The sequence below is a fragment of the Rhinolophus sinicus genome, chromosome 2, assembly GCF_057876585.1.
Source record: "Rhinolophus sinicus isolate RSI-liver-muscle chromosome 2, RSI-T2T, whole genome shotgun sequence".
NCBI lineage: Eukaryota > Metazoa > Chordata > Mammalia > Chiroptera > Rhinolophidae > Rhinolophus > Rhinolophus sinicus.
The window spans coordinates 71,756,289-71,783,709 of NC_142502.1; the positions used below are offsets into that span (position 1 = coordinate 71,756,289).

At 36.7% G+C, this 27,421-nt stretch overlaps 1 protein-coding gene and 1 long non-coding RNA gene across 6 annotated transcripts in view; one reads left to right on the forward strand and one right to left on the reverse strand.

The window, feature by feature from the left end:
* LOC141571674 (uncharacterized) overlaps positions 1-19,745 on the reverse strand; it is a 41,390-nt gene extending 21,645 nt beyond the window's left edge. Inside the window, exon 1 of the long non-coding RNA XR_012496647.2 lies at positions 19,606-19,745. This is a non-coding gene — a long non-coding RNA (uncharacterized LOC141571674). The remainder of the gene's footprint in view (positions 1-19,605) is intronic.
* FILIP1 (filamin A interacting protein 1) overlaps positions 1-27,421 on the forward strand; it is a 228,872-nt gene that overhangs the window by 13,485 nt on the left and 187,966 nt on the right. For 2 of the 5 annotated variants that reach the window (XM_019729604.3, XM_019729602.3), the window contains exon 1: positions 19,777-20,188. The exons of the other annotated variants lie outside the window; for them this stretch is intronic. The gene's annotated coding sequence lies outside the window, so the exon portion shown is untranslated. Of the gene's footprint in view, positions 1-19,776; positions 20,189-27,421 lie in introns of those variants that run through there. 5 annotated transcript variants of the gene reach the window in all.

Genomic DNA, 27,421 nt, shown 5'->3' on the forward strand with positions numbered 1-27,421 from the left:
TATGTTGAATTCTTTTACTGACTTACGTTGAACTGTGTAGGAAAGGAGCTGTTTGTATCCCAGTCTTCTGGGGAATGGGGCACTGACATACTCTTAGCAGAGCCTGTGAATCTATTGATAAGATGGTCCCATAGGACGAGTTCTTTCCTTATTTTATAACAAACATGTAAATTCTAGAGTTGCTTTATTTTTGCCACATACATTGAGCTCTTAGTATGTCCAACACAACGTCCTTCCTCAGAGGTGGAGAAGACATAGTCCTCACCTTTCAGAAATTGGCAATCTATCCCAACGTTTGCAACCTGGGTTGAATTAGAATCACCTGGAGAACTTTTAAAATTTACTGATCCATCTTGCCCTATTGCAGATCTAGTAAGTCAGATTCTCTGGGGATTGGATCCCCTTATTTAAAAACTCTCAATAAGATTCTAATTGCAGTCAAGCTTGAGAACAACTGACCTAGAGGCAGATGTGATCATACCTGAAATTAAGAAGGTAGATGTCAAAAAGTGTGAAGAGTATGTGGGTGATGAAAAGAGTCTCTGAGGGTGGGACTATTTGGGCTTAAGGAACATACAGGATTTGAACTATTACTAAGAGGATGCAGATGACATTGAGAAGAGGGAGATATAAAAGTAGGCAAGAACAATGGAGTTGTGGCTGATGCACGGGAAGGAGTATATGATGAAAAATGAAGATAGAAGGTGCTTGTTGCCTATTGAGGTATAATCAGAAAAATAGAGAATTTTGATCAGATGATGAGTCAGGGAAGGAAATGGGCATCAGAAAACTTGTTCAAAGTTTCAGAAATAGAAAGTAATGATCTAACAAGATGATGTGTCCTAATCTCCGTATTCAATTTTCTGATCTACAAATGAGAAAGAAGGCTAATATTCAATCGAAGGAATTCTGCAAACCATACAATTTTGAGCACCGGTAGTGTTGACCACACTTGGATTCTGACTTTGCTCCTCTCCATGTGGTCTGCTAAGCTTGAGACAGGCTTCTCCAGGCTCCCCTCTCCCTTCCCCTCTTGCTCACCCCCCTATAGTCCTCGTGACCCTCATATTCTTCTTTTTCCTGGGAAGAGGAAGGTTCCTTGTTTGGTTCCTTCCACTATTTTTCCAATGGATTGATATGGTGTGAAATTTATGTATTGCTCTCTGAAAACCTATTTTGTAAGTTATTAAACAAACCCAAACCTCACTAAATATCTACTTTTTCCTTCTTATTCTCCTGATTTAACAACTTTCTTACTGACCAGGGGGAGGATGCAAGAAAGTATAGAGAAAAAAAGATTGACTATTTAAAAATTATCTTCTTCCATTGCAAACAGGGACGATCTTATTCATGTGCCCAAAAAACACACTAAATATGTGATATCTGATTTTTGGGTCCCAAATCTCATGATTGCTTAATGACTCATGTTACTAAATTACGATATTAAAACATGGTAGATGATTTTAAAGTAACAAATACTACTTTTTTTTTTTGCCTTTTCATTTTGTATTAGAGAGTATTTGACCATAATAGAACAGAACCATTTGTATATTTCAAAATATGGATCTTATTGTGTTTTGAGGTCCAGAATTCTACATTCCTTGAGTAGATCATCTGTCTGTCTGGTAAATAACGTCTTCCTCTAATTTGGCATTTGGAGTGCCAGGCTGGTGCAAGAGTTTCCTTAGGCCAGAGGGCGAGAGGGTCAGAGGAAGATCATGCTTTATGGAGGGGGAGAGCCACCAGGTGGCGCGTAAGTACTGTTAGTCAGTGTAAGAACAAGCCTTTGTGTTCAAGGGCAGTGTATAATAGTGAAACAACTGATTTTGTTGAACAAATGTACTTAATCTTAAGAAATTTTTCCTCATATATGGATGAACTCTAATATAGAACCACAAACCCCATTATTAAAATACATCTAAACTAAGATACAATTTTATTCCTATCTGCAATGAATACATAGTTTCATTTCTCATTCATACTATAAAACAAAGGTATAATTTAGTAATTAGGTTATCTATTATTGACTATATACTTGAAAATATATATCAATAAATAGTGCCTAAAAATATTCTGTTAGAAAAAATATCCAAAACTTCTGTGCAAAGAGGAACTGTAGGTAGGGTTACTGAGCTGTCAAGATGAACCTCTATCTGAGATTTCTCTGGAGAGGCCTTCTTCTTCTTCACCCCATAGGCTGTCCAACTTTCTAAGCTCCCTCCAACAATGTGGAAAATGATGAACATGAGAGAATTATAAACTGCTTTCCTAAAAAGATTATATTTTAATTCCCAGAGTTAACTTTTTATACTTTAAGACAGCATTTGAACATAGTAAAGAAAAATTTATAGTTTGTCTATATAATTGAAACCTTTTAGATCCATGCTAAATTAATACTGTCACAGAAAGTACCTGTTTTAAAGAAAAAAAAATCAAAATTATGTAATTCCTATTAATATATATTGATGTATCTCACTATTATTATTCCTAACTTTCTCTTTTAAATTGAGACTGTATCATTTTCATTGTTATAATATCTTTGATATTTTATGCTTTTATTATGGAAATTTTAAACATGTATAAAAGAAGAGAGAATAATATATGAGTCTTTGTACATTTATCATCCAACTTCAGTAATTATCAACATTCTGCATTATTGTTTCATCTATACCCTCCAAACTTTATTTTCTGAAGTATAGAAGCGTTTTAAAAGTAAATCCAATAAACCATATCATTTCACCTGTAAATACTTGTATCACCAAGAAATGAGAACTTAGAAAAAAACCCCACCACATAATCACAATATCACTATCCCATTACTAGAACTCTTTTTCTTCAATATTATTTTATATTAATTTCAGGTGTACAGCATATGGTTAGACATTTATATAATTTAAGAAGTGATCCCCCTGATAAGTCTAGTAGGCACCTGGCACTATATGTAATTATTTCCATGTCATTGACTATATTCCCCATGCTTTAATTTATATTCCCATGACAATTTTGTAACGACCAATTTGTATTTCTTAATACCTTCACCTTTTTCACCCTGCCCCCCAACCACCTCCCACCTATCACCCCAACAAATCTAGTTCCCATCTGACTCCATTCATAGTTATCACAATATCATTGACTATATTTCTTGTGCTATACCCTACATCCCCATAATTACTTTTTAATAACCAATTTGTATTCTTAATTCCTTTCCCTTTTTTCACCCACATCCCAACACTCCTCCCATCTGGGAACCATCATAATGTTTTCTGTATCTATGAGTTTATTTCTGTTTTGTTTATTTATTTTGTTCTTCAGATTCCACATATAAGTGAAATACCACTCGGATGGTTGGAATCCCCACAGTTTTTCACAGCCAGATGTTGTGGGGGTTCCTCTTCCCTGCATCAGTACTCCAGGTTGGGGAGCCTGGTATGGGGTTGGGGTCCTTGGCTTCTCCAGAGGGAACCTCTTTGATGGAGCTATCTCTCCTGATTCTCAATCACCACATGGAGATTTGGCGCCAGCCCGTTTCATGTCTCTGCCCCTCCTACCAGTCTTGTCTGGCTTTTTCTTTATATCAGGGGTGTCCAAACTGTGGCCCGCGGACCAACTGCAGCCCACAATCCATTGTTAATTGGCCCACAGCAAATTCCAAAAATATATTTAGTTTACTTAAATAAACCAGGTGAGGCAATATGTATTTCACCTCGAGTGAATGGCCTGGCTGTTTGTGTATTTTACTGCATATGGCCCTTGGTAAAAAACGTTGGAAAAAGTTTGGACACCCCTGCTTTATATCCTACGTTATGAAACTTCTGTTCAGCTAGATTTTAAATGGTTCACCAGGTTGATCGTTCTATAATTTGGTTGTAATTTTAATATGTTCATGGAAGGAGGCAGGCACAGTGTTCATCTACTCTGCCATCTTGGATCTCTTTTCCCCATTACTAGAGGTGTTGATCTATACATTTATTTTAAAGCTCAACCAGGCAGTATGACATCCTCAATGAAATAATATTTAAGTCTTGAGAGCTTAAAATGAAGACATGCTGTAGAATGTTGAACACATATTGAGATTTTTTTAAATAAGCAGAAACATTTCTAAGATGAAATACATTTAAAATATGTATATATATTACACATTTTATTATTTAATTCAGCTTTATAAAATCTTATGTGTGAGTCACTGGAAAAGTGAAAAGCATGTACATGCCTGGAGAAAGGCAAAGTCCTTTTGTTTATATGTGTATGTAAAAATTTTTTACACTTTAATAAGTTAGATAAGTATGTTCCAATGTGCATATTTCTGTTTTATTACCATAGTCTGGATAAAAATTATATGAATATGACTACATTAGCTAAAATGGATCTGCTGTGAGACTTAAGACATTTTGACACATAGTTCTGTTTATTCTGGCTTCCATTCTTTTTCAGACTTTATGTGATGTAATGTTCCCTATAAAAATCTGACATCAATAAGAGTAGGGACTGACTCATTACATTTTCTGAAGATAATCAGTGTTTTTAGGCTTTTAGTATTCTACTCCATGCCTGTCCATATTGACATTAGCTTCAGTGGAAGCAGGCATGACCACAGGGTTCGTTTACCTCAAATAACCAAAGCTTAAGATCATGCCGCAGAGTTCAGCTAAGACCAGGAGAGGAATGAAATTGCCTAAACTGAATGTAAGTGATATTGCATATCCTTTCAGGAATGTAATGTTTAGATTATATCTAGTGGCAGTGAAGAGTAAAACGGCAGCTTTTTTTCTCTAAGATCTTGTAATAGTTCCATGCTATTTACAATATTATATTAACCCAGTGTATTGTGTGTGACAACTTTGCAGGGTTTTTCCTGACGTACTATTAACTTAAAATCTAAAAGAAAGTACAGATAAAATTGCTAATACAATAAAAGGATAAAGAAACTTATTTCCTTTGATTTTGACTATCCCCTCTGTATGCTTGCTTTATATAGAATTAGTTTTATGAGCACTTGCATTAGGAAAAGCATAGGAAAGATAACTCATCAAATAGCTCTAAATTTTATTTGTTAGCTGACTTCTGAAATTCTGAAACCAAAATTCTATTGATTCCATAGGTAGATAGATTGAATTCTTTTTTCAAATGCAACAGTTCCTGAGAACTAAGCCTTATGAATTATTTACACCTTGATGTGTATTCACCTACTATCCTATTCTCTATGGAAGCCTTGAAAGGGAAGTAAGTAGAGCTAGTTTGCTATCAGGAAGAATGTCTGTAGACCATCTTAAGAAGCAAATTTATTCAACAGAATTAGCTCTAATCAGAATTTGACTAATTTAAGAAGTGTGAAGTAAATTTATGTTAGCAAGTAGTGGAAAACTGCCTTTTTTCCTCTTCAAGCTAAAAAAAAAAATGTCTGTTTAACAAAAAGTGTTATCAAAAGTGTTTTATTTAACACAAAATATTATAGGCTAAAGTAGAATCTATTTTGTCTAATTTCCCTGAAATATTGCCTCTAACATAAAACTTCCAATCTTATCATCGCCTAAAAGTTGCACCAATAGATAATTGGAAAATTTTCACTTCTGGTGAAGTCTAGTATATTGGAAGGTGCAAAACTTCTGAGTCAGAGTCCTGGGTTCTAATTCTATTTCTGACACTGACCTTGGTCAAGTTACTTACTTCTCAGAAATTTGATTTCTTCATCCATAAAAACAGCATAATACTATCTAATAACAATGGCTACGCTGGAGAATTGTTTTAGCTGAGATGCAAATATGAAGTAGCTGGTTGTCTTAATCTGGGTTCTCCCAGAAGCAGACCCCAAGGCAAGGATTGAGTGAAATTAGTTTATTTGGGAAGTTCAGAGAATTATGTTTGGAAAGTGGAGGAAGTGGTTGAATGATAGGGAGGCAACCAATAAAGAGTGCCTGGATGAGACAGCTACCACAAAGGCTACCTGGAGCTTAATTCTGTAGGGAAACTCTGGAAAAATGGCACAAAGCATACACACACCTTAGAATTATTCCACCTAATACTAATACGCTACCTCCTGATAGGTCATTGGTTGAGGGCTACTCGTTGGGATATTAATTCCACACATCCGTCTGCATCTGCACAGAGCTAGAAGAGCTGAGGCATGGGATACCGGCAGTTGGAATTTTATCAGAGCACACTGAAAAGTCCGTAGGATGTGGGATGGGCACTAATATGGCTTCTATACTAGCACAGTGTTTGCCCCATGAAAATAAAAACTTAAATTCACCTCTTATTAGAAGATATTGTTGTTGAATACTGTATCTTTTCCTTCATAATGTACTTTCTCTTCTGAATTAGTCAGGGTAAGGCTAAGCTGCTATAACAAAGAATCCCCAAAATACAGTGGTTTAAAAAAAATAAGAAGCTTCTTTCTCACATAATACTTTAGAATTCAATGGGACAGAACTTCATGACTCGGATTCAGGTTCCTTCTGCCTGATTGTTCGTTGGTCTGTGAGGGTAATGTCCTTGTTTATGTGGTCAAACTAGATTGTGCCATGTTTAGTTTCCAGCCAATGGGAAAAGAGTGGGGAGGAATGTATGTCCACTGTCTTAGGCCCAGACTGAGAAGTGGCATATAGCATTCCTCCTCACGTGGAGAGAACTTAGTCACGAGGCCATATCTAACTGCAAGGGTGTTTGGGAAAAACTGGGGACTGGGTACCAGTATTCAATTATTATGGGAAAAGAGAGAATGGGTTTTTGTGGACAACCAGCCCTCTCAGTCACACCGTGGTAGATCAGTATCTATTTTAGGCTTGATTCAGCTTCTTATAAATCTCCCTAATCACAGAAAGAGGACAGGATATAAACCTGTCAACCCATCTGGTATCTTTCACTGAAACTGAGTCACAGAGCTATTTACATACTAACGGCAAGGACTTGGATTTCACCACATCTCTCATTCATCCAACCTTATACTTACTTAGAATGCTTTCTGCTCTCCCTTATGTTTTTGCACATTTGTATACTTCAGTGTCTTGATTTTTTCAGTAATATATATTTGAATTGAGTCTTGCCTTTTTTTTTCTTTTTTTTGGTCTCTCTTCTACCTCCTTCTGAATAACTTCTACTGCTTCATTGATTGTAGAAAGGGAAGTGAAATGAGAATGAATGAAAGTCACCACAGGTAGTTCCACAATTCCATACACAATAACTTCATGAAAATAATTTTAGAAAGTAAAATGACTGAAAGTCCACAGTGTGCTTATATAGCACACGAGGGATTCTGTTTTCAGAGTTATACAAAAATAGTATACAATCTCTAACTATATTTTAAGAAAATGCTGCTTTTCTTGACTCTAGGTAACCCAGATGGTAGGTGAGGATCTTCACAGGTGCTGGGGCCTGGGGCCAGAGGCCTCTGCTGCCTGGTCCTTGCATTAGGTATGGTCCACTTTCCCGTGAGTCTGCTGCTTTTCTGTAGCTACCTGGGTAGGTGGTTGTGCAGTCAGTATGATTTAAATCCCAGTGTCAAGTCTCCATAAGTCCTAGAGCAGGGAGGGGGAAGAGGTCTTTTGCCTTCAAACACACAGTGCTGTGTGGTGGTCACGTGACCTGTAGTAAGGCTCTCCGTTTACTATTTGCTGCTCCTTTAAAGGTGGAGAAGGAAGAGGAGGTGAGGCTTGGGGGTGAGAGGGGAGGTTGGCTTAGGGGCGCCACCAGAAAGAGCAGATTCTTGACCCTTGCCATCTGGGTAGGAGCTCAGGGGAGGAGCAGAAGGGGTATGGGATGTTACTCTTGCGAACAAGGACATCTTTGACTTTTATTAGGCATGAGAAGTGGGGGAATGCTGAAGGGTGCCTCTGAAGTCCTAAATCTTTTCCCATAAAAATGGGCCAGTGAGAGACTCCCAACTTGCCATTCTAATGTTGACTAAGCCCTTTCTCCCAGCACCCACTGCTTGCACATAGCGATAGCTTATCATCTTGTGACAGCTTAAAATAATTTTTAGTCAATTGATTGATAAAACTGATTTAAGCCCTGTGGTTTAGGAAAATTGATGCATGATATATGAGTGTGGGATTTTTGAAATTTGTGTAAAACTTCAGGATCTTATAGATGCATTCAATTACCTATTTGTACAATTTCTGTCCTTATAGTTAGAAATGTTTGAGAATTGGCTAATCTCCACTTTATGTATGCAGTGTACTCTTTGTCTAATATTCATCTATCTGCATCTCTGATTTACCTTCCCAGACTCTTCCAAAATGAATTTCTCTCCCTCACAAGCTCTTCCATTAGACAAGAATATTTATGATTCTTTGTCCAATCCTATTTGGTGATTATTCTAATTATAATTGTGTGTATTCTAGTTCATCTACATCAACTAGATGAAATAGGTTGGAAGGAGGGACAAACATAGCTTTTTGTTCCTAGGAAAAGCTTTGCTCATTGTTGATACTCAACAAGTGTGTGTTGATACTATTATAATTTACTAAGCAAAATGGCTCCTCCTTTACCTGGCTTCTTAAACCCCTTTGATTCATATGAAGCATCTAAAGATATTTTAAAGAACTACCCAGATTTCCATGCAGTTTCCTTTTGTGAAATCCCGTCTAATCTGGATATGCAATATGGAGGTGCATTTCTAGGAATATTCAGCTGTGCAACACAAATTCCTAAGAAGTTACCTTGGAAATCCAGGGATTTAGGATTTGGAGGGAGAGCTTGACTTGATGAGTTAATAGAAATGTATATAGAAACTCTTCTAAACTTGTCGAGCTCAACTTTTTACTTCTTTCTAAGTAACTTATTGGCAGTGTAGGATTCCTTTTTTCCCCCGGTGAAATACTGCCTCACATACTTTGCTACTATTTGAATCACAGTTGTTCTCTAATAGTTCATTCTTAACATTTCAGAGGAGCTTTAGATGTTTTCCTTAGGTTTGTTAATTATAAAGGCATTATGAAACCTTCCCAGAAAAACCCCACCTGGCCTCTTCTTGTTCGGTCCTTCCATAACCCCAAATACTCAGCATTTGTGTACTTTTCCACTTATGTTTGGAAACTTGCACATTGGTAGAGAAAACTTTGTTTTAGTTAGGATTATCCAAAATCAACTAAAGAAACAGTATATGTGAGATGCAATTGTTGCCACTGCCTGGCACTAAATAGAATCAATAGAACAATGAACCCATTAGAATGCCCCTGTGAAACATCACAAGCTTTGGGGAGCTCTCAATAGTCCCTGTTCAATATTAGAAAACCGTTTAATGCCACTCTAAAACATTAAGACTTGCAGTGTAGGTTTGAGACACTTAAATGAGTAAGTAAAGTCCTAAGTGGAAATCTGATATATAATACTTTCTGGCTTTTCAAAAATAAAATCACAGAACCATAGAATATTGAGAACAGGATCTTAGCTCTAAAATCAACTGAACCTTCATCTCTGAATATCTAAAGATTCTAACAGAGTACTTACAAAGTCATTACACTTATTTGGCTTATCAAGTCTGTGTTAAGAATCTTAATTTTGGAAAAAAAAAAGAATCTTAATTTTGAATGACATTAAATACCTCTCACTATAAGCAGAATGTGACTGAGAATGAATAGCCTTCCATGTTAGTTATTTTATTTTGCAGATATTAAACCAATGCATTTTATCTCTACCTCCTTGCTTAAATAAATTTTCATTCGTAGTCTTCTACTTCTAAAGTCGAGTCTTGAACATTAGATGTCCAGGCTAAAAGGGCATGCTTTGGACTTCTTCAACAAGATACTAGGGTTAAAAGCAAGGCTTTGTGGAGTTGAGAGTCCCTACCCAGCTCCCACCCCGCCTTGTAGCTTTGCTTTAACTTAATAATTGGAAAGTCTGGAAAACTTGGGTCACAGTTTTCCCACAGTGAAGAGACAATACCTCTGTCCTCATGGCATCTGAGACATTTCCCTCTCTGGGCTTTCCTGGAAGAGGAGGAGGTGTGTTAAATAGTTGTGTGGGAGGCTGTGCCCATTTAGGATCTGAAAGAGATTGACTTTTGGGCTATTGTAGACTAACATGGAACTCAACCCCAACAGATTGAACTTGGCTGTACAATGTGGCTGGGGGAACCCTCAAAGTTTAGCTTTCTTGGACCTAGCATAGATAGGACCCAGGAGTTACTGAAGCTTCCAAAGAGGAGCTTGCAAAGCAGCTTAGAGTTAGTGGACCTGCCCTATGTCCCAGATTGAGACTGTCCTAAGTTTACCTCAGTTGTTCCAGTGTAACTATAACATACCTTCCTGTCACTCACAAGTGTCTTAATTTGCATGATAAATTTTATTGTCAACCTAGCCATGGAGCCTACTGAAATGGGAGTGGTTCTGAAGCAGAGGCAGGAGGTGGACTGTTGTGGCAGATGGTTGGTTGGTTGTAGGAAATGTCACAAATGTTGGAAGCTCTATATCACTGCTGAGAGCTGAGATGGGGCTCCATGAACCAGGGAACGCTGCCAAGTTTCTAGTGAGCTAAGAGACCATATCGGGGATGATTCCTGCAAAGGAGTTAGGCATAAATGCCAGCAGGGCAAGCAGCAACCAGGTGGGCCAAGACATCAAGCCTAAGAATGGGAAACTTCAGCGGTTCTCTGTCCATACATAAAACACAGCCTTCACCCTCTACGTCCAGATACCATCTTGGAGAGCAGAGGTGTATATGTATGTGCATATATGCTGGTACATGTGAATGTGGTGGAAAGCTGAGAAATCTGCATTTGTTTCCTAGACAGGTCAGAACACTACTTAAAGGGACTGTTTCAATTACTGAATGGAGCTAAGGTTTAAACAGTCTTGAGGAAAGTTGAATTCCCTCCCCTCTAACCAGCAGATAGAGTCTTGTAAGGAAACTCAGAGCAGTTTCAGTGAAATTAAGGAGTTACATTTTTCTTTGCATATCTAAGTTGCAGTATGGAGGTAAATTTGTGACCCCACGAAATGTATATAAAAGCAGTTTAGTGTACTGATGAAATAAATGACCAGTGGAGTCAGTCTGCTTGGGCCCAAATCCCAGTTCTGCCAATTATAAGGTACATGATTTTGTACTACTTACCTAACTTCCCTAAGATTTTATTTTTTCATGTAGAAAATGGGGATGATGATAATAATACCTAACTCTGGGTGGTATTGTGGGGATTAAATGAGATGTATGTACCAGGTATATAATATACCTTCAATGAATATTAATGATAGTTACTATTATTCTGATAGTCACTGTTCTTTAGCTTATAAATTGTATAACTTACAAGTATGTATATTTGCATCAATCCTATCTCTACCAATAGGATTCAAGCTTCTTAAAGGCATTAGAGTTTCTTTTATTTGTATGGGACGTGTTAAGTTCTCCATGTACTAAAGATTATCAATAAGTGTCCCTTCAGCTGTTGACTACAGAAGGCTCAAGTTCTTCATGATATAGCACAAGTCATTTTTTATTTTCTCTTTCACCTTCAATATCCCATCTATCAACAAATATTGTATTTTCTGCTTCCAAAACACACTTTAAATTCATTTACTTCTCTCCATTCCCATCACTACCTTTTTATTTCAAACTACTGTAATCTTTCACCCAGATTCCTGCAATAGCCTCCTCATTTGTATTCTCTTTTCCATTCTTGGTCCTCGCCAATCTATTTTTTTTTTTATAGCAAATCAGTATATATAAATGAGATCACATCACTCTCTTGCTTAAAATACTTCAAGGGCTATCCTTGTCTTAGAATAAAACCCAACTTTTTTTTTAACCATAACCTATAAAGTCCTAAATTTGGATCTATAAATTCAAACTCCCATAGACAGAGGCCAAATTGGCAACATAAACAAATGAAAAAGGCTGGGTTGGGACAGTGGTGAACATGAGGTCATAGGCTTTGTCTCAAGGGGGTGGAACCAGCTGATAATTTCCATGTAAGAATGCAGGCCCACTGCTGACACATCTTTTGAATTTTTTGAAAATCCAGAAATCATTATGTGATTTTTGCTTTCAATTTGGTAACTAATTAAAAAAACACACACACAGCTGTGGACCGAATCCAGGCCTGAAACCTCTGTGCTGCATGATTGGGCTCTTACATTGTTTTCCACGCTGCTCTCCCCCATGCTCTGCCGTTACCTTCTTTATGTTTCTGGAAGGTTCTGTGCTGTTCCACATTGGAGCCTCTGGACATGCTATTCCTTCTGCCTGGATTACTCTTCCCCTCTATAGTTTGCATAGCCTCCTATCCTTCAGTTCTCAGTTTAGAATGGTAGCTCGTCACACAGGCCTTCTCTTACAAGAGTCCCTACTCAGCTCACATTACCTAGAAAGAAGAACCTGAGACAAGGATTATGTGCTAAGCTTTACTTGCTAGGCAAAATTCAGGGAAGTGAGACTATGAGAAAAGAGAAAGGAGGAAGGATGGGAATCAATGCAAAGTGAAACATCACAACGCTGCCCCCTGCTTCATGACAAGCCAGGAAGAGACGCAGCTGGTCTGAAGGGATGGAATGGATGGATAAACATTTGCTTCTGTTAGGGATTCTGTGAGGATTACCAACATGGGGAGTTTTATATTAACATGTTGGATGGGGGATTCACAGAAAACATAAGTGGTATACATTTGCACATCAAACCTACTAAAACCTGGTTTGTGGTAATGAATTTTCAGCATAGGCTATTGTTTTTTCCTCATCCAGAGCCAGGCCAAAGTGGATATGCTTTCTTCTTATTTTCCTATGCCTGCATTTTTTTTTTTTTTTTAATCCAAGTATCCTAGCTTTGTTCAAGAATCTCAGTTCTAGATCATAATCTCTGGGAAGTGAGGCTTCACATCTGTCCTATTCCTACTTAGCCATTAAAATCTATTGATTTCTGAGACTAATACACATACACACACCCTAACCCTAAGGACCTCACTGTCAGTTTACACTCACTGTTTTGGTTTTTAGTTTATGGCTCTTAGAGGTTTCATAGTTTCTTTCATGCTCAGATAGGTTTCAAAAAGAATGTTGGTGATATTTTAGCTAGCACTTCTAGGTGTTTTGTTGTAAGAAGATTTCCAGGCTTTTTGGACTATAGTCCAATATTTTTGGAAACAGAAATCACATTAAAATCATGTGTTTGTTGGTTTGATTTTTGTCTCTCCCCCAAGAGACTGTGTGTTCTACAATGGCAAGAACCTTGCCTATTTAAGTCTTGTGACGCACAGAGCGTCTGGTATATAATTGGCACTCATGACCTTTGAAGAAGTGAATCTTGATAATGTTAATGGGGAATTGGAGATGTAACTTTGCTCTGAGTTCCAGAGAACAGTGACTCTGTTTTACTCAGCTTTGTCTTCCCATGAAATTTAATAGAGTTTCAGGACTACGAGGGTGTTTTCCGTAAATATTTGGTTATTAATTTATCTTTGTATAGCAAATTAAACGGGGCCTTTAAATTTTAGCTAAGATGGATATTTACAATTTTATTTTTCAAAGTTTTCCCTGATCCCCAAAGCTATAAGTAAATTTTCCTCCATGTATTTCTTATAGCTCTTGCTTTGCCCATTTTGTTGTGTATCTGCCTCATCTTCATTGTCAGACTTTATACTCTTGAGGGTTGTTCTTATTTGTATTACCGTGTTTTAATCCTCTAGTGCAGGGGTGTCCAAACTCTTTTCAACGTTTTTCACCAAGGGCCATATGCGATAAAATACACAAGCCGGGCCACTCACTCGAGGTGAAGTACCTATTGCCTCACCTGGTTTATTTAAGTAAACTAAATATATTTTTGGAATTTGCCGCGGGCCAATTAACAATGGATCATGGGCCACAGTTGGCCCGCAGGCCGCAGTTTGGACACCCCTGCTCTAGTGCATAAGGGTTTTTCAACCTTGGCACTATTGACATTTTGGCCAGATGTTCTTTGTTTTGAGCAGTTGTTCTGTGCATTATAGGATATTTAATAGCATCCCTGGCCTCTACCCATTGGATGCCTGTAGCAATCCTCAGTTGTGACAAAAATGTCTCCAGACAATGTTAAATGTCCCATGGGGGACAGAAATGCTCTCAGTTGAAAACCATCGCTTTAGAGTGCCTTACACAGAGTAAAGACTCCCCATTTATTTATTACATAAATTCTATAGCAAATTTTGATTGACTCCTACAAAAGCAAACATAGAATTCATGTTTTCTTGAGGAAACTGGTCTGGTGTTGGATCATCCTCTTGTTTGCTACTCCTGTCACCACTCATTGTCAACTCCCTCCTCAAAGCCTGTCCTCTCATTCTCATCTACTTATTTATAATCTGAAAACATCTGGAGGTTTATAGTTTTGGTGTGTAGCTTAAGTACACGGCTTCCATAATGCATGTGTTCATTTTCTGACAAATGCTGTTGGTCAAATTTACATTCTAATGCACTTGCTTTACAGATGACATATTTTCGAAGCACACGCAGACACAGAAGATTAGAATACTATTTGTTGGCATAAATGAGCAAAATTTGGCCTTGAAACTGTAACATTTGTTTTTCCTTTAGCAAGGTTAGAAACTAATTTAATTAATGTTGAAAAGAAACATTCCTGCTTTCCTATTTTTACATATTTTACAGTATTTTCAACAGCTTAGAATTATGTATAAAAATCTAAATAATAAATTATGTTTTGTTAGAAACAATGCTTATAAAAAGTAACACATTTTAGGTAACAAAAATAACTTTAGGCAATGAAAATTATTTTAAATAATGAAAATTGATGGTAGTGAGCCCCAACAGTGCAATTGCCTTCTCTTTCTTTTCACACTCCACTCACATTCTTAGGGCACTGGCTCCCCATCATCTTATGTACTGTGACTAACAAATGTGGTGGCAGTGGTGGTGGCAGTGGTGATGGTGGTGGTGGTGGCGGTGGTGGTGGCAGTGGCGGTGATAGAGGTAGTGGTGGTGGATGTGGTGGTGGTGGTGGAGGGTACAGAGTGGTGTACGCTTTGTCTGCACTTGACAATTGAGGAAATAGTCTCAGAAGGATTAAATCATTCAAAAAAAAAAATCTCACTAGTTGAGTTCAGAGCAAAGGGCTCTTTCTACCATAAGACATTTTCAGATAGTGATGTAACATTCCAGATATAGCTAAGGAAATGCAAAAATTGTATTTCTGTTCCCTGTAGCTTAAAGTCAACAGCAGCACAATGGCTGGAACATTTCTTCAGGTAAACCCTAATGGTGAAAGTATTTCTTCCTGGCACCATGCAACATTTCCAGGCAGAACCCGAATACAATCTATGGCTCAGAGGGAAATGTCACAGGAGAAAGTTACAGAAGCAAATGCAATGATGTAATGTTGTGGAGAATTAAGACATTTTTAAGGATAAAAGAGTAGAAAAAGCATGCAAAGTAAAACAACTATAGTTCATTTTGAAGAATAATGCAAAGATGACCTTTTTGTTTTTCTTGTGAGCAAATATTAAGAGGAATTCAATTAACGAATCTGAATGCCAGACCCACGCCAGACAAAATTCAGCTGTGTTTGTTTAATTATTTCATTATCTTGAGGCAAATTCATTGAAATTCTTAATAGTAGTAACAAGAAAAGTTGGGAATGGGTGAAAAAGGGGATGGGATTAAGAAGTACAAATTGCTTGTTACAAAACAGTCATGGGAATGTGGGTATAGGATAGGAAGAATAGTCAATAATATTGTGATGACAATGTGTGGTGTCCAAGGGGTACTGGATTTATTAGGGCGATCACTTTGTGGGTTATGTAGATGTTTAATCACTGTGTTATACATCTGAAACTAATATTCTATGTCAACTGTAATTGAAAAATAAAATTTAAAAATATAATTAGATGCGTAGCTAGATTAATAGAAAATGCAAGTATTTTCAAATTGTAAAGCCTGAATATGGTAAGTGTAGCACAATATTATTTGACACCAAAGAATTAGTTAATATATAATGATTCTCGCCACCCCCATTGTTTTGTGTTTTTCTTTGTTGTTGGTTACATCGTTGACAAATTTTGATTGTGAATGCACAGCTCATAAACATTTTAAAATTGCTTATCATATCATGGACCAAAATTATATTTTTAGAATGTAATTTTAGAATATCACTAAGCAGTGAACTCATTCGTCATAAATCATCATGCATTGTTTGTTTTAGAGAGAATACTGAATAGCTCATATCCTTTGCTTAAAAAGAGACTTTTTTTCTCAAAGCAATTATCTTCTTTTTCGTCCAATTTTCTCTTCTCTGGCATTCAACAAGACTTCAGTTCCAATGAGCTTTTATTTTACTATGCTGATCATGAAATTATACCACATTTTTTTTCTATTTGCCTTGAAGATGTGGATTCTTAATTGTATTTTTTGGTTAGAAGCATATATTTTCAGATATAGCAAAGTCGCTGTTTTGATTCTCAGTGATTGTTAAGAACAGGCTACTGTGACTATTAAATGTAAGAGGAAGTTAAGTGGTTAAGAACATAAAATTTTGGAACCAGATTCCTTAGTTCAAATTCTGGTTCTGCTACTTACTAGCGTATGACCTTGGTCAAGTTACTTACTATCTCTATGCCTCAGTTTTCTTACCTGTAAAATGGGGAATAATAATAATACCTACCTGACTGGGTTATTGTGAAAATTAAGTGGATTAGTATGTATTAAGCCCTTAGAACTCTGCTGGACATGTAGTTAGTGTTGGTAGGTGTTTTTATTATTATCCTGAAATCTATTACTTTCTTTAGAAATTTTAATAAAATTCAAATTAATTCACAATCTACGAGTTTCCTTCTACAATTTTTAATATGCAGCTAATAATGACCCAACTCTGTCTAGAGAGCCTAAATGCATTTTCTGTAAGTTTATAGATAATATACTCTAAAGTTTTCTTCATCTTTTCTTTAATCTTTTATATGTTCATTTGCTTATTCAATCATTCCTATTTATTGAACACTTACTATGGTACTTGAGTATTCAGGAAGGAACAAATAGGAAACATTCTGTGTTACTTGGGAGCTTATATTTAAGTCTCAGAGTCAGGCAATAAGCAATAAGAGGGCATTTTTGTTTGGAAACTCCTCTCATGATCCCCCCTCCTCTGAACATCATTTTGAAGCAAATGTCTATTTTACTCTTCATTGGTATATTAAATAACTTTTTAATTTTTAACTTTAAAAATCACTATACCTCTTTAAATAAACAATGTGGTAAAATTTGGTTTTAGAAATGGATGTAGAGATAATATGCCAACTATCATTTAATTCATTTGCTTTGTTCTCACTGACATAACACTAATCTACTTATTAAAAAGTTTCATCATGACTAATTCTTGAAGTTGGGAAATTCAGCTTTAGTTGTAAGTTTACCAGAGGTTCTCAGAATACTTACACTTAAGACTGTGGGAAAAAGATGCAGCTGAACAGTAATATATTAACAATATGTGTTGAAAAAGCAATTCCTGTTGACTGTATACAAAACAGAAATTTCTAGAAGTTCTTAATGGTACTACTTCCTCTGTGGATTATGTAGGAAATGCTTTTGTCTGAATAATCATTCCTGTGGGGAAAGCCTTCAGAATAAATTCACTTTACTGAGAGAGATAGAGAATGCATGTGTGTGTGTGTGTGTGTGTGTAGGGGACGAGGCAGGAGGAGATGGAGAGCATGAGAAGAGACAGAGTATTGTGGGCTACTGAGTCACACATGCACATATGTCTAGTATAATTAAAGAACATAATCTGAAGGTAGCAATAGACTAAATTATGCGAAGTATCCTGTATGCTATTGCTTGTCACCACATTGTTTAAAGTAAACTAATAGTAACAATGGAGAGCTAATCCAAGGATGAAAGAAAACAATGGGAGGGGGGCGGGGAATGACTAGGTTTTCATTAAAGAGAGAAAAACAAAACACCACTGAAAACTCTTAATTGTCCGGATAGTCAGGGAAAAAATAACTATCACCCTCTCGATTGACTTATTTAGGCAAAGTGGGATATTTCCCCTCAGTTATCCTGACTTCAGTGATAAGGTGCTCAGCTTCATTTCGGATTGGAGACATCTATAAAGTGAACTCTGAGTAGGGGTGAAGTGATGCATTCCTGGAGTCCTTTTTAGTATAGTGGTTTTCAACCTGGGGCTGTTGCTGCATGTGGGATATGTGTGTGAGGTGTGAGCATTTTTCAAACAATAATTTCTCTGGACGCCACACCTTTATAATTTTTAAAAAAAGTTCTCCTGGTGGTTCTGAACTATCCCATATTCTAGTCACACACTTCCACCTCCTCTCAGAACCCACCTTTTAGGAACTGTGAATAGATTGTTTCTAAAAGAGCCATTAGTGTTCTAGAAGAGTCAGTTAATTTCACATAAGAAGGCTTTCATCTTAATGCTAGTCTTTTTTTTTTTTTTAATCAGCGTTGGCCCAGATCCAGAAAGTCTAGGAATCTGAACAAATGCAATTTTATATGTGAACAGTAGTAAGTAAATTAAGGGGGAAATGAATGTTGTTATTGTGGTGGCTGGGATAGGAAGAACTGAGATGTTTTCCTATGTGTTGAGGTGTGGGGTCATCTAAACTTGTAGGTGAGGGTCATTTCTTTCAAAAGAACACGTGCGCTTGCGAGCACACGTTCACACCTTGTGAGAAGTAGTAGTCTTGCCCAGAGACATTAGCGTTATCCAGCACATAAACCACTTATGGTAAGTATTCAACACTTCAAATATTAAATCCATGCCTTTAAATGTCTTCTTGGTCTGACTTCAGTTTGCATGTCAAAAAGAGTTATCTTTAAACTGATAAATTAATTTCAGGGAGGGGAGTCACTTTATAATGGCACTGAGGAGATTTTTGTTAGGGCAATATTCTAGTATTTTAATATTGTATTGGTGTGTGTGTGTGTGTGTGTGTGTGTGTGTGTGTGTCTGTCTGTCTGTCTCCCTTCCTACTTTACCTGTGGCTAAAAGGATCTCTCTCAGTTTCCCTTACTGTTAATTTCAATAAGTAATTAGTAAGACAGTTCCAAGAGCTAGTTAGTTAAATACACATTTTTTTCATAAGTCTTAATCTTGCCAGGTTCCTACTATTTTATTACATAGAATAAAGCTAATAAAATATATTGAGACATTCTTCATGTTGGAGTTTAGGGTAGACATGATTCTTCTCTGCTTCTGGAGACTAGAGGGTTAATGATGAGGCAAGGCTGTCAACAACCAGAGGTGTCTCACATCCTGGTTTTCCTGGAGCAGATTCCATTTCTTAGGCTGAATGAATGACCGGAGTGAGAATGCTAAGATCTTCCTTCTTCACTTTACTCCTTTCAAAAATAGTATTACATTCCTTTATGGTAACCTTACTTTCAGGACATTCAGGTATATAAGGTGGTCAAGTGTGATCTGACTGAGGAAGGCATCTAGCTACGAATTTAACACACCAATATAAAAATCTGGAAATGATCTCTAATTGTGAATTTTCCCAATGGTTGTGATACACTTTTAAAAACCTTTTTATTTAAGAACATTCATCTGAGAAAGCCGAATTGAGAACAATATTGCAGTGGTAAAATGCTTTGCTCAAGCTACTGCTGTTTCTTTTTAGATTTTAAAACCTGAGTCCCAAATTACAATCTGTATTTAAGAGCTTCAAATAATAATTACCTCTGTGTAACGAGCAGAAGTCCTTAAAAGGGACTGCTGTTTTCTCGCAGTGTTTTCCAGGGTGAGCAGAGCTGTATTCACTGATAACCCAGCTGCCGAGGAACTGAGTAAAGCCGGCTCCAAACTTCTCAGCTGTTGACAGGCTTGACTTGCTGAGAACACTGGTTAAATATAGCACGCGCAAGCCAGCTCCTCAACAAAGTCACTGCTCTGACGGTGTTGTGAAGGGAGCAGAAGACGAGAAACCTAATCTCAGAACCCAACAACACCTAGCAACAGTTGAAAAAACTTTTAAACAAAAGTCTGGGTGGGAGATACACAACAGCCTCCAATTTCTGCTGATCGGGATTTCAGGGAGAAGAAGCTGCTTTCCCCTTCTCTCCACTCGGTTTCCTGCATGACTTCAGCTATTGGCTAGTCCTGGGAAAGAAAGTGGGAAAAGCTTTTTCCTCTGTATTCTTTTGGGCTGGATAGTTTTCCAGGACTCCAGTCTCTCTTGGGCTGTGGGACAAGCCACTGGGTTCTTCAAAGGATAAGCTACCTCCATAAAGGACATCACCTTGGTTAAAAGGAGCTGCCTCAGGTAAGACCAAAATAAATACCTACTTACTCATTTAAGAAATTTCTGCTTCCACAAGAAGAGAGTTCTCTCGGATTCTGTGTTGTCTGTTTCCTTTGATTCTTACTGTTCCATTGTGTGATAACACACTTAGGAATTATGATAATCATTGTGAATTATTTTTAAAGAAACATGTCTTTCTCAGAATTATACCAATTCTGTTTTAAACACAAAGATTGTTATGATGTTTTAATAGGTATCAAAATATTTCTGCCAAGTTAATTCTTCGGCAGGTAACAAATAAGACAAAGGACAATTTCACAGCTCCTTTCACAGTTAGGATGGCTAACCAATAGAAGGGATGGATATTTTTCCTAGAAGCAAAATAACTCATTTATTGAAATAGCTGAGTAGCTTGTGTGGTAAATGGGAGGAAAGTCCTGCATGGTGTTTGTACTGCTGTACTTTTGACTTGCTGCTATCTGCTTTTCCCTCTGCCTGATTCTCTGATTACACTGGTACACCGTGTGCTGGTTCTGACCTCGTTACATTACAGTCACCCCAAACGCTTCCGACTAGGCACAAAGTATGCCTGGTAGTAAATCACTACGTTGCAGTTGTTGAATACAAACTATTCAGGGGACAGTTATTTTGTGCACTTTAAAAAAAATTGATTAATTGCTTGCATATAGATAAAACAGATTCTGATTTTTAAAACTAGCATTGAATTTATTAGGAAAAAATCCTTTCTTATGTTGCATAGATGTGTGTATGAGTGTGTTTACTATAGTGTGAAGAAAATCCTGCTTTCGTCTCTTACTATATTGTCTCTCCTTCCATGAATTGCCATGTACTTTTCTCAGAATTGCTTAGAGTTATCAAGTTCACGTTGAATCCGACAAAAGTTATGACTACATTGGTGATGTAGTTAGTGTTGACACCTGGTGTCTGTAGTTGGGTTGGATTTGTATAAAAAGTTTGTTCCTTGAAATCAACGTGATAATTTGAATGAGTACTCTAATCTCAGGATAATATCAAGGAAGATACAGTTGAATATTTTAAAAGGAATTATTTTATTTTATCAACTTAAAGGAAGAATTTACCCAAAATCAGTTTTAAACAAATTGTGTGTTGACAAATAAGAATGTATCAGCCCTTTCAGTAAATATTCCTGTTTTAAGAAAAACTAATTAAAGCTTATGTATCATATGTTCAGGAAAATGAACTAGTATATACATTTTAGTATGTATTATGTGTCATAATTCTGATTATATGATTAGCTAATTATATATAATGAATGTATACAAGTAATAGTATAAAATGCACTCGGGTAACCTTGGGTATCAGAGAATGAAACTCCTGGTGCTTTAGCGGTGATGAAATATCTTCTTGAGATTTGAATAGTCAGAACTAAATGCTTTACATTTTTCTTGTTTTTATCTTAGGAAGGGTCACATTGTTGGCTTACATATGTATGCGTAAGGCCAAAATCGACCATTAGTTCTAGGCATGTAATTTCTTTTGGAGTTAGTGGAACAGTGTGTAGATAACCGAGTGCAGCATTTGGCCCTGAGTGAAAGCTATGTTTCCTGATGAATTGAACTTTTGAGTATCAATGTCTTTATGGCTGTCAGTTTACCCTTGAGAATCAAAACTAGCTCAGGTTAGACCATGTGCTTTCCTCCAGTATATGAACAATCAAACTCTCCACAAACCATACAGATTCTGCTCTCCTGTTCACTCAAGTTCACATTTCTGTTATTTTGGAATCCTCCTTTCTCCCTTCGCCAAAAGAGTGGTTAGATTCTATTACCATGTCTTCTACTGCACTAAGGCTATTCCCTTCACCCTCAGTCTGGATTTGCAACAGTGCTCCTCCAACCCCTCATGCCATCCAAACTGTTTTGCCCATGACCATGGGGTTAATTTTCCTAAAGCATTGCTATGTTTGTCTCTCTACTCCAGTTATCTTCTGGGACTTGTAGTTGCTGCCAAACACCTAGGCTGGGTATTTTGAAAATCTTCCATCATCTGGCACGTACTTAACTTTTTCCAGTATCAGCTCCCACTATTCAACAACAAGTGTCCATCCCTTTGCTTCAGATTATTTCATATTTTGGGCCATTCTCCAAACACATACACATTGCACATTTTTTTCCTTTTTTTTAAATTAAAGTTTATTGGGGTGACAGTGGTTAGTAAAGTTACATAGGTTTCAGGTGTACAATTCTGTAATACATCATCTATATATCACATGTGTGTTCACCACACAGAGTCAGTCCACATTTCAATGTTCCACCCCTGTCCCTTTTATTCCCCATGTCTGGAACACCTTTTATCTCCTTTTCTGTAGAGACCTTGTTCAATTTTTAAAACTCAGATCAGTCATCTATTTTCACAATGATTTCCCAGACCATTCCTATTAGAAGTGATTCCTTCTCAGTTTAGACAGTTTGGTGCTCTGTCAGAATTAGGGTACTTTGGAACAAGGTTTGCCTCTTTAAATTCAGAACAATTTTATGAAGATGATTAGGTACAGAGCATTGTCCTAAAGATCACTTGGCTTTGGAGCTTTTCAACCCCATGCAAATTTTGAATGTTCCATTACATTTTTGGCTACAGATTTCTGACGATGAGTATGTAAGAAAGTATAGATAAGCATAAAAATCAAGAAAAGCAACTGTAAGTATGGTTAATAGCCTTTTACTTCAAAAAATTCTTAAGAAAACTCTTCGTAGTTTTCCCATGCACAGAAAAATTACATGTCATTGTAACTATGCTTATGTACCTGATTATAGAGATGATGTGCCTCTTGAGAATAAAGTGGAAAGGGGATATATAAAGTATACACACATTACTTGTGTATGCACCTAGACCTTTAAATACTATGACGCATATACTTTTATCATCTTTTGGTACCAAATTCTATTTATAGTTACCTTTACTACTATTCATTTAAATTATGGCTCCTTCTATTTGTTAGTCATCATGGATTAGAATTTGACCGTGAACATTAAAATGTTTAAACATGATGTTATGATCCTTTTTAAATTTCTCCCTAGATATTTGAAAAAGAGACATTTCTCAGTGAATGTCACTCATGAAACTTATACCTTTACTGTGTAAAATAAAATATAAATCATGATTTTGAAGCAAAATTTTTCTGTGTCCATCAGAAGAAAAGCATTCTCTTTACATTTTAAGATGGCCAAGGAAATTAAAATTATTCTTCTAAATGGATATTCAGCAAGAATCACTATGGGATTTTCCAAATGAAATTTGTGAAATGTTTAATATATTCACTTAGCAGTGGTTTCCCTGTGGTTATAATTTTCACTTATTCTTTAGAAACAAAACTTTGTGGTAAAATACACATTCCAATCTAATGTTAATTGTTTTTTTTCCCCTGGAAGACGAGCATTTCTTCATAAAACAGGTACACTAAGAAACAGGATTTTACAGAGTTTATTTCATCCACATTTTCATTGATTTGTCTCATCTTATTTCTCTAAACATGTGGGTTTTAGTAAAACAGCATCATGGGAAGTGAGAGGGCAAGCTTAGATTGAGGTCTATTCCAGCAGAAAGGTTTAAGAGAAAAAAGATTGGTAACAACTTGTTAGAAAAATGACATTAAAAGTCTGAAACATAAGTTTGTTTATACATTAATTATTTTTAATATATATAGCACTAGCACAAAAGATATACTAATAAAATATGTTTTGTTTCCTAAATCTGAGTTGAAGATTTAAGGATTTGTTTCTTGATATGAAGGCGGAAGCAGGAAAGGCTAATAGCATAGGCAAGCCAGAGAGCCTGGATTCACATTTCAGCTTAACGTGATCCTGGACAAATTACTCTCGGTGCCTCAGTTTCCTTGTCTAGAAAATAGTAAGAGGATAATAATACTACCTTCTTCATAGAGTTGTTTCGAAGATTAAATGATTTAATAAAACTTACAGTTGTCTGGTAGACTTTTCAATAAATTTAACTTATTATTGCTTTATTACCATACCTTAAATGTAGTTATTGTTTATTTTAATCTTTTTTTGCACATAAAATTCTTAGATACAGATAGTCTGTGAACTCAAATTTGTAGATCATAGAAAATGCAGAAGAATGTATTGTTTAAACTTGGAATCCTGTTTGGGACTTACTTTGCTGCTGGGTACTCTAGGCAGACATAGTTGGAACGCCAGTCAATAATTTAGTATTGAATTTATGTTTCAAACCCTCCCTTATCACTCAGCAGTCTGCTGTCTTATAGAATCATTACTAAAAAGGTAAGAGATCACCCACAGCATAGACTACTCTATGGTTTCTATATTCGTAGTTGGAGATAAAGTATGTTTATTGTGCTTGGGTGTCTCTTTTATAGCTGACTACACTGGGTAATGGAAGGATATATTATTACATTTATCATTCTTTATTTCTTCCCTTAGATGTTTCCTTTTGTTTACTAACCTAGTATCAGATAAAAATGAAAAGACCAAAAAAGGTCATCTCATGCTAGCTTTACCCTTACGAAATGGAAATGAATTCTTGCTCTTCGTTGCCCTTAATCCTATTCATTCTTCTTAAACATAACAAGAAAGTATATTCTAAGACAAAAAAGAAAGCGTTATCTCATAAATATGTGTGTGTATGTTATGGGGTGAATACTGTTTTGTATATTTAATTTAACAAAACTATGTGAAACACAAGCAGGGAATTTTCATAGAAGCGTTAGTGCTAGTAAATCTTCTGCAGGGTAGTTATGATTTAGATCTCTCAATTTTGCTTTGTTTTTCTCAATTGAAAGAATGAGTTTCTAAAAGATAAAGCAAACTGAGTTTTATGATTATCTTTCTTTAATGAAAACCTTCTTGTAGAAAGAAAGATAGAAGGAATGAAGGAAAGAAGGAAGGAAGAAAGGAAGGGGAAGGAAGGGAAAGGAAGGAAAGAAGAAAGGAAATGAAAGAAAAGATACGATGTTTTTCTGGCTTACAAAAATACATTATAAAGGTTCTAGGGCAAAAATATAGGAACCTTAGGAAAATATATTGGATTATGTTCTTCTTTCTCCTTAAATAGTCCCACTCTTTCGCTAATCAGAGAAGGGAAAAGGCTGCAGGCAGAATACAACTTTCCCTGTGGCAGGAGCTGAGGCAGTTTAATTTCAAAGACCATGCAGTGAGCGGTACAAGAACTTAGAGTGGGGACAGTCAGACTTGAGTTGAGCAGCTCTAGCTGGCTGTTAACCAGCTGATTGCAGAACTTGAGAAAGTCCCAGCAGAGAAATGAAGAAACATGACGTTAACCAGCACCACAGTCCCCGAGAGCTTTATTTAAGCTGCAGCAGAACTGGAAAGTCAAAAGAAGGGTGGCGTTGCTTTTCCTTTTTGGGAAACAGTGTCAATGTGCATAATATTGGGTGATTTATGTGTTTCTCAGGTCTATGAAAGGCAGACTAGAAAGAATTTTTAAAGCTAATGCAGAATTTATCTCAAGTGATCTGACTTTAATTGAATCCTGAAGGTTCAGGGATTTTCTGTTTTTGCTTTCTTGGTTAAATGCTGTCACCTCTCTCCTTTACCAACACATAGATAAAAATTATGATTGTTGCTTCGTTAGCCGAGGACCTTATATGCCTACACTTGAAAACAGTTTTTTTTTTTTCTTCTTGCAATAATTATAAACTGCAATCTTCCCAAGTTATTTTGAAAAAAATAATTATCTGCTATGGATCTTTGTAAGGAAAAGGTGTAAAAAAGTCATAAAATGGACACATCAGAGTTAGCCAAATCCATTCTTGAAAAAGTGATCTGCTAAAGATTTAAAGCCAGAAGACAATTTGATTGAAAACAGTAGACTGCTGACATCACCAAGATAATCAAGTTATTGCCAACTTGCCTTGTTTATCTAAAAGAGCTTTGTAAAAATAAGGTCTCTCTCTCTCTCTCTCTCTCTCTCTCTCTCTCTCTCTCTCTCTCTCTCTCTCTCTCCTCTCTCTCTCTCTCTCACACACACACACACACACACACACACACACACACACAGAGTAATAGGGATAAGTGGACTTTATTTTTCCTTTTATCTCTTTAATATACTTATGTCTTAAGTAACCCATCCCTGCTTCTTTGACTGAGGTACGACAGCACAACAGGAAAGGAAGAGGCATTGCTGAGTTCATAATGCTATTTCAGTGTGGCAGCCTAAGTACATGAGGAAATGACACCCCTGGCCTGTGTTTGGAGCCTTGCAGTTACTGTGACGACAACACACACTAATGGAAAACAAAGATGGTCTGCTTGACAGGGAGAGCTAGGAAGAGCCAGCTCAGATTTTTCCTAATTATTCTATAAGTCTTGAAATGTGACACTGGAGGTATGCAAGGCTCTTTGTGTTTCATTAACTGTTTAGTAAGTGACACATGCTTGAAGAGGAGCCTGGTATTTGGATGAGGGAGGGGCCTTACACATGAGCTTGATTTTCACATGCTGTCTTGATATCATCTGGTTTGGCCACCAGCAAACCAACTGCTTTGATCACAGCCTGTTGTTTCTTTGGTCCTTAATTAAGGAAGCCAGCTGCTTTGGTAGAATTCACTCCTCAGGGGCTCCTCTACTTTGGGTAATGTATCCCCGCCTTCTATATTCTGTTTATTCCATAGACCACTGCCCTGCATACCTTATGTTCCTACTAATGACCGAGACATCTGAATCCCAATTATTATGTAATGATATAATAATATAATGATAATAATAGCTACATATATTATCTACATAATATGTGTATTATATAGTTATATACAATTATTTAGTATATATAAATGATCATAATAGCTAGCATATTAGAGATTCTTCTGTGCCAGGCATTGTGCCAAGCATTTTACGTCGATGATTTTATTTACTTCTCATAGCAATTTTATGAGGCACTTTTTAAAATCTCTGTTTCATGGATTAGAAAGATGGGTCTTATAGATGGTAAGTAACTTGCCCAGGGGCAGATTTGAAATTTAGATCCAGGCAACTTGACCTTATTTAGCCCATGTTTTCAACCACTTTCTTGTAGTGGAGGCAGTTGTTCAAGGAAGACCACCACCCAGATGACTCTGATGTTTTAATGAAAGGTGTTGGATGTAACACTGCAGGGGTCAGCTGATAACTACAGTCTGAAAAGATTCAGTAAGAGCAAAGAACAGACAGAGAGATTCAAGGCCAACTGGGGCTCTTGTCCAGGGTTCCGAAGTGGAACCAGAAGTTTCAGTGGCCAGTG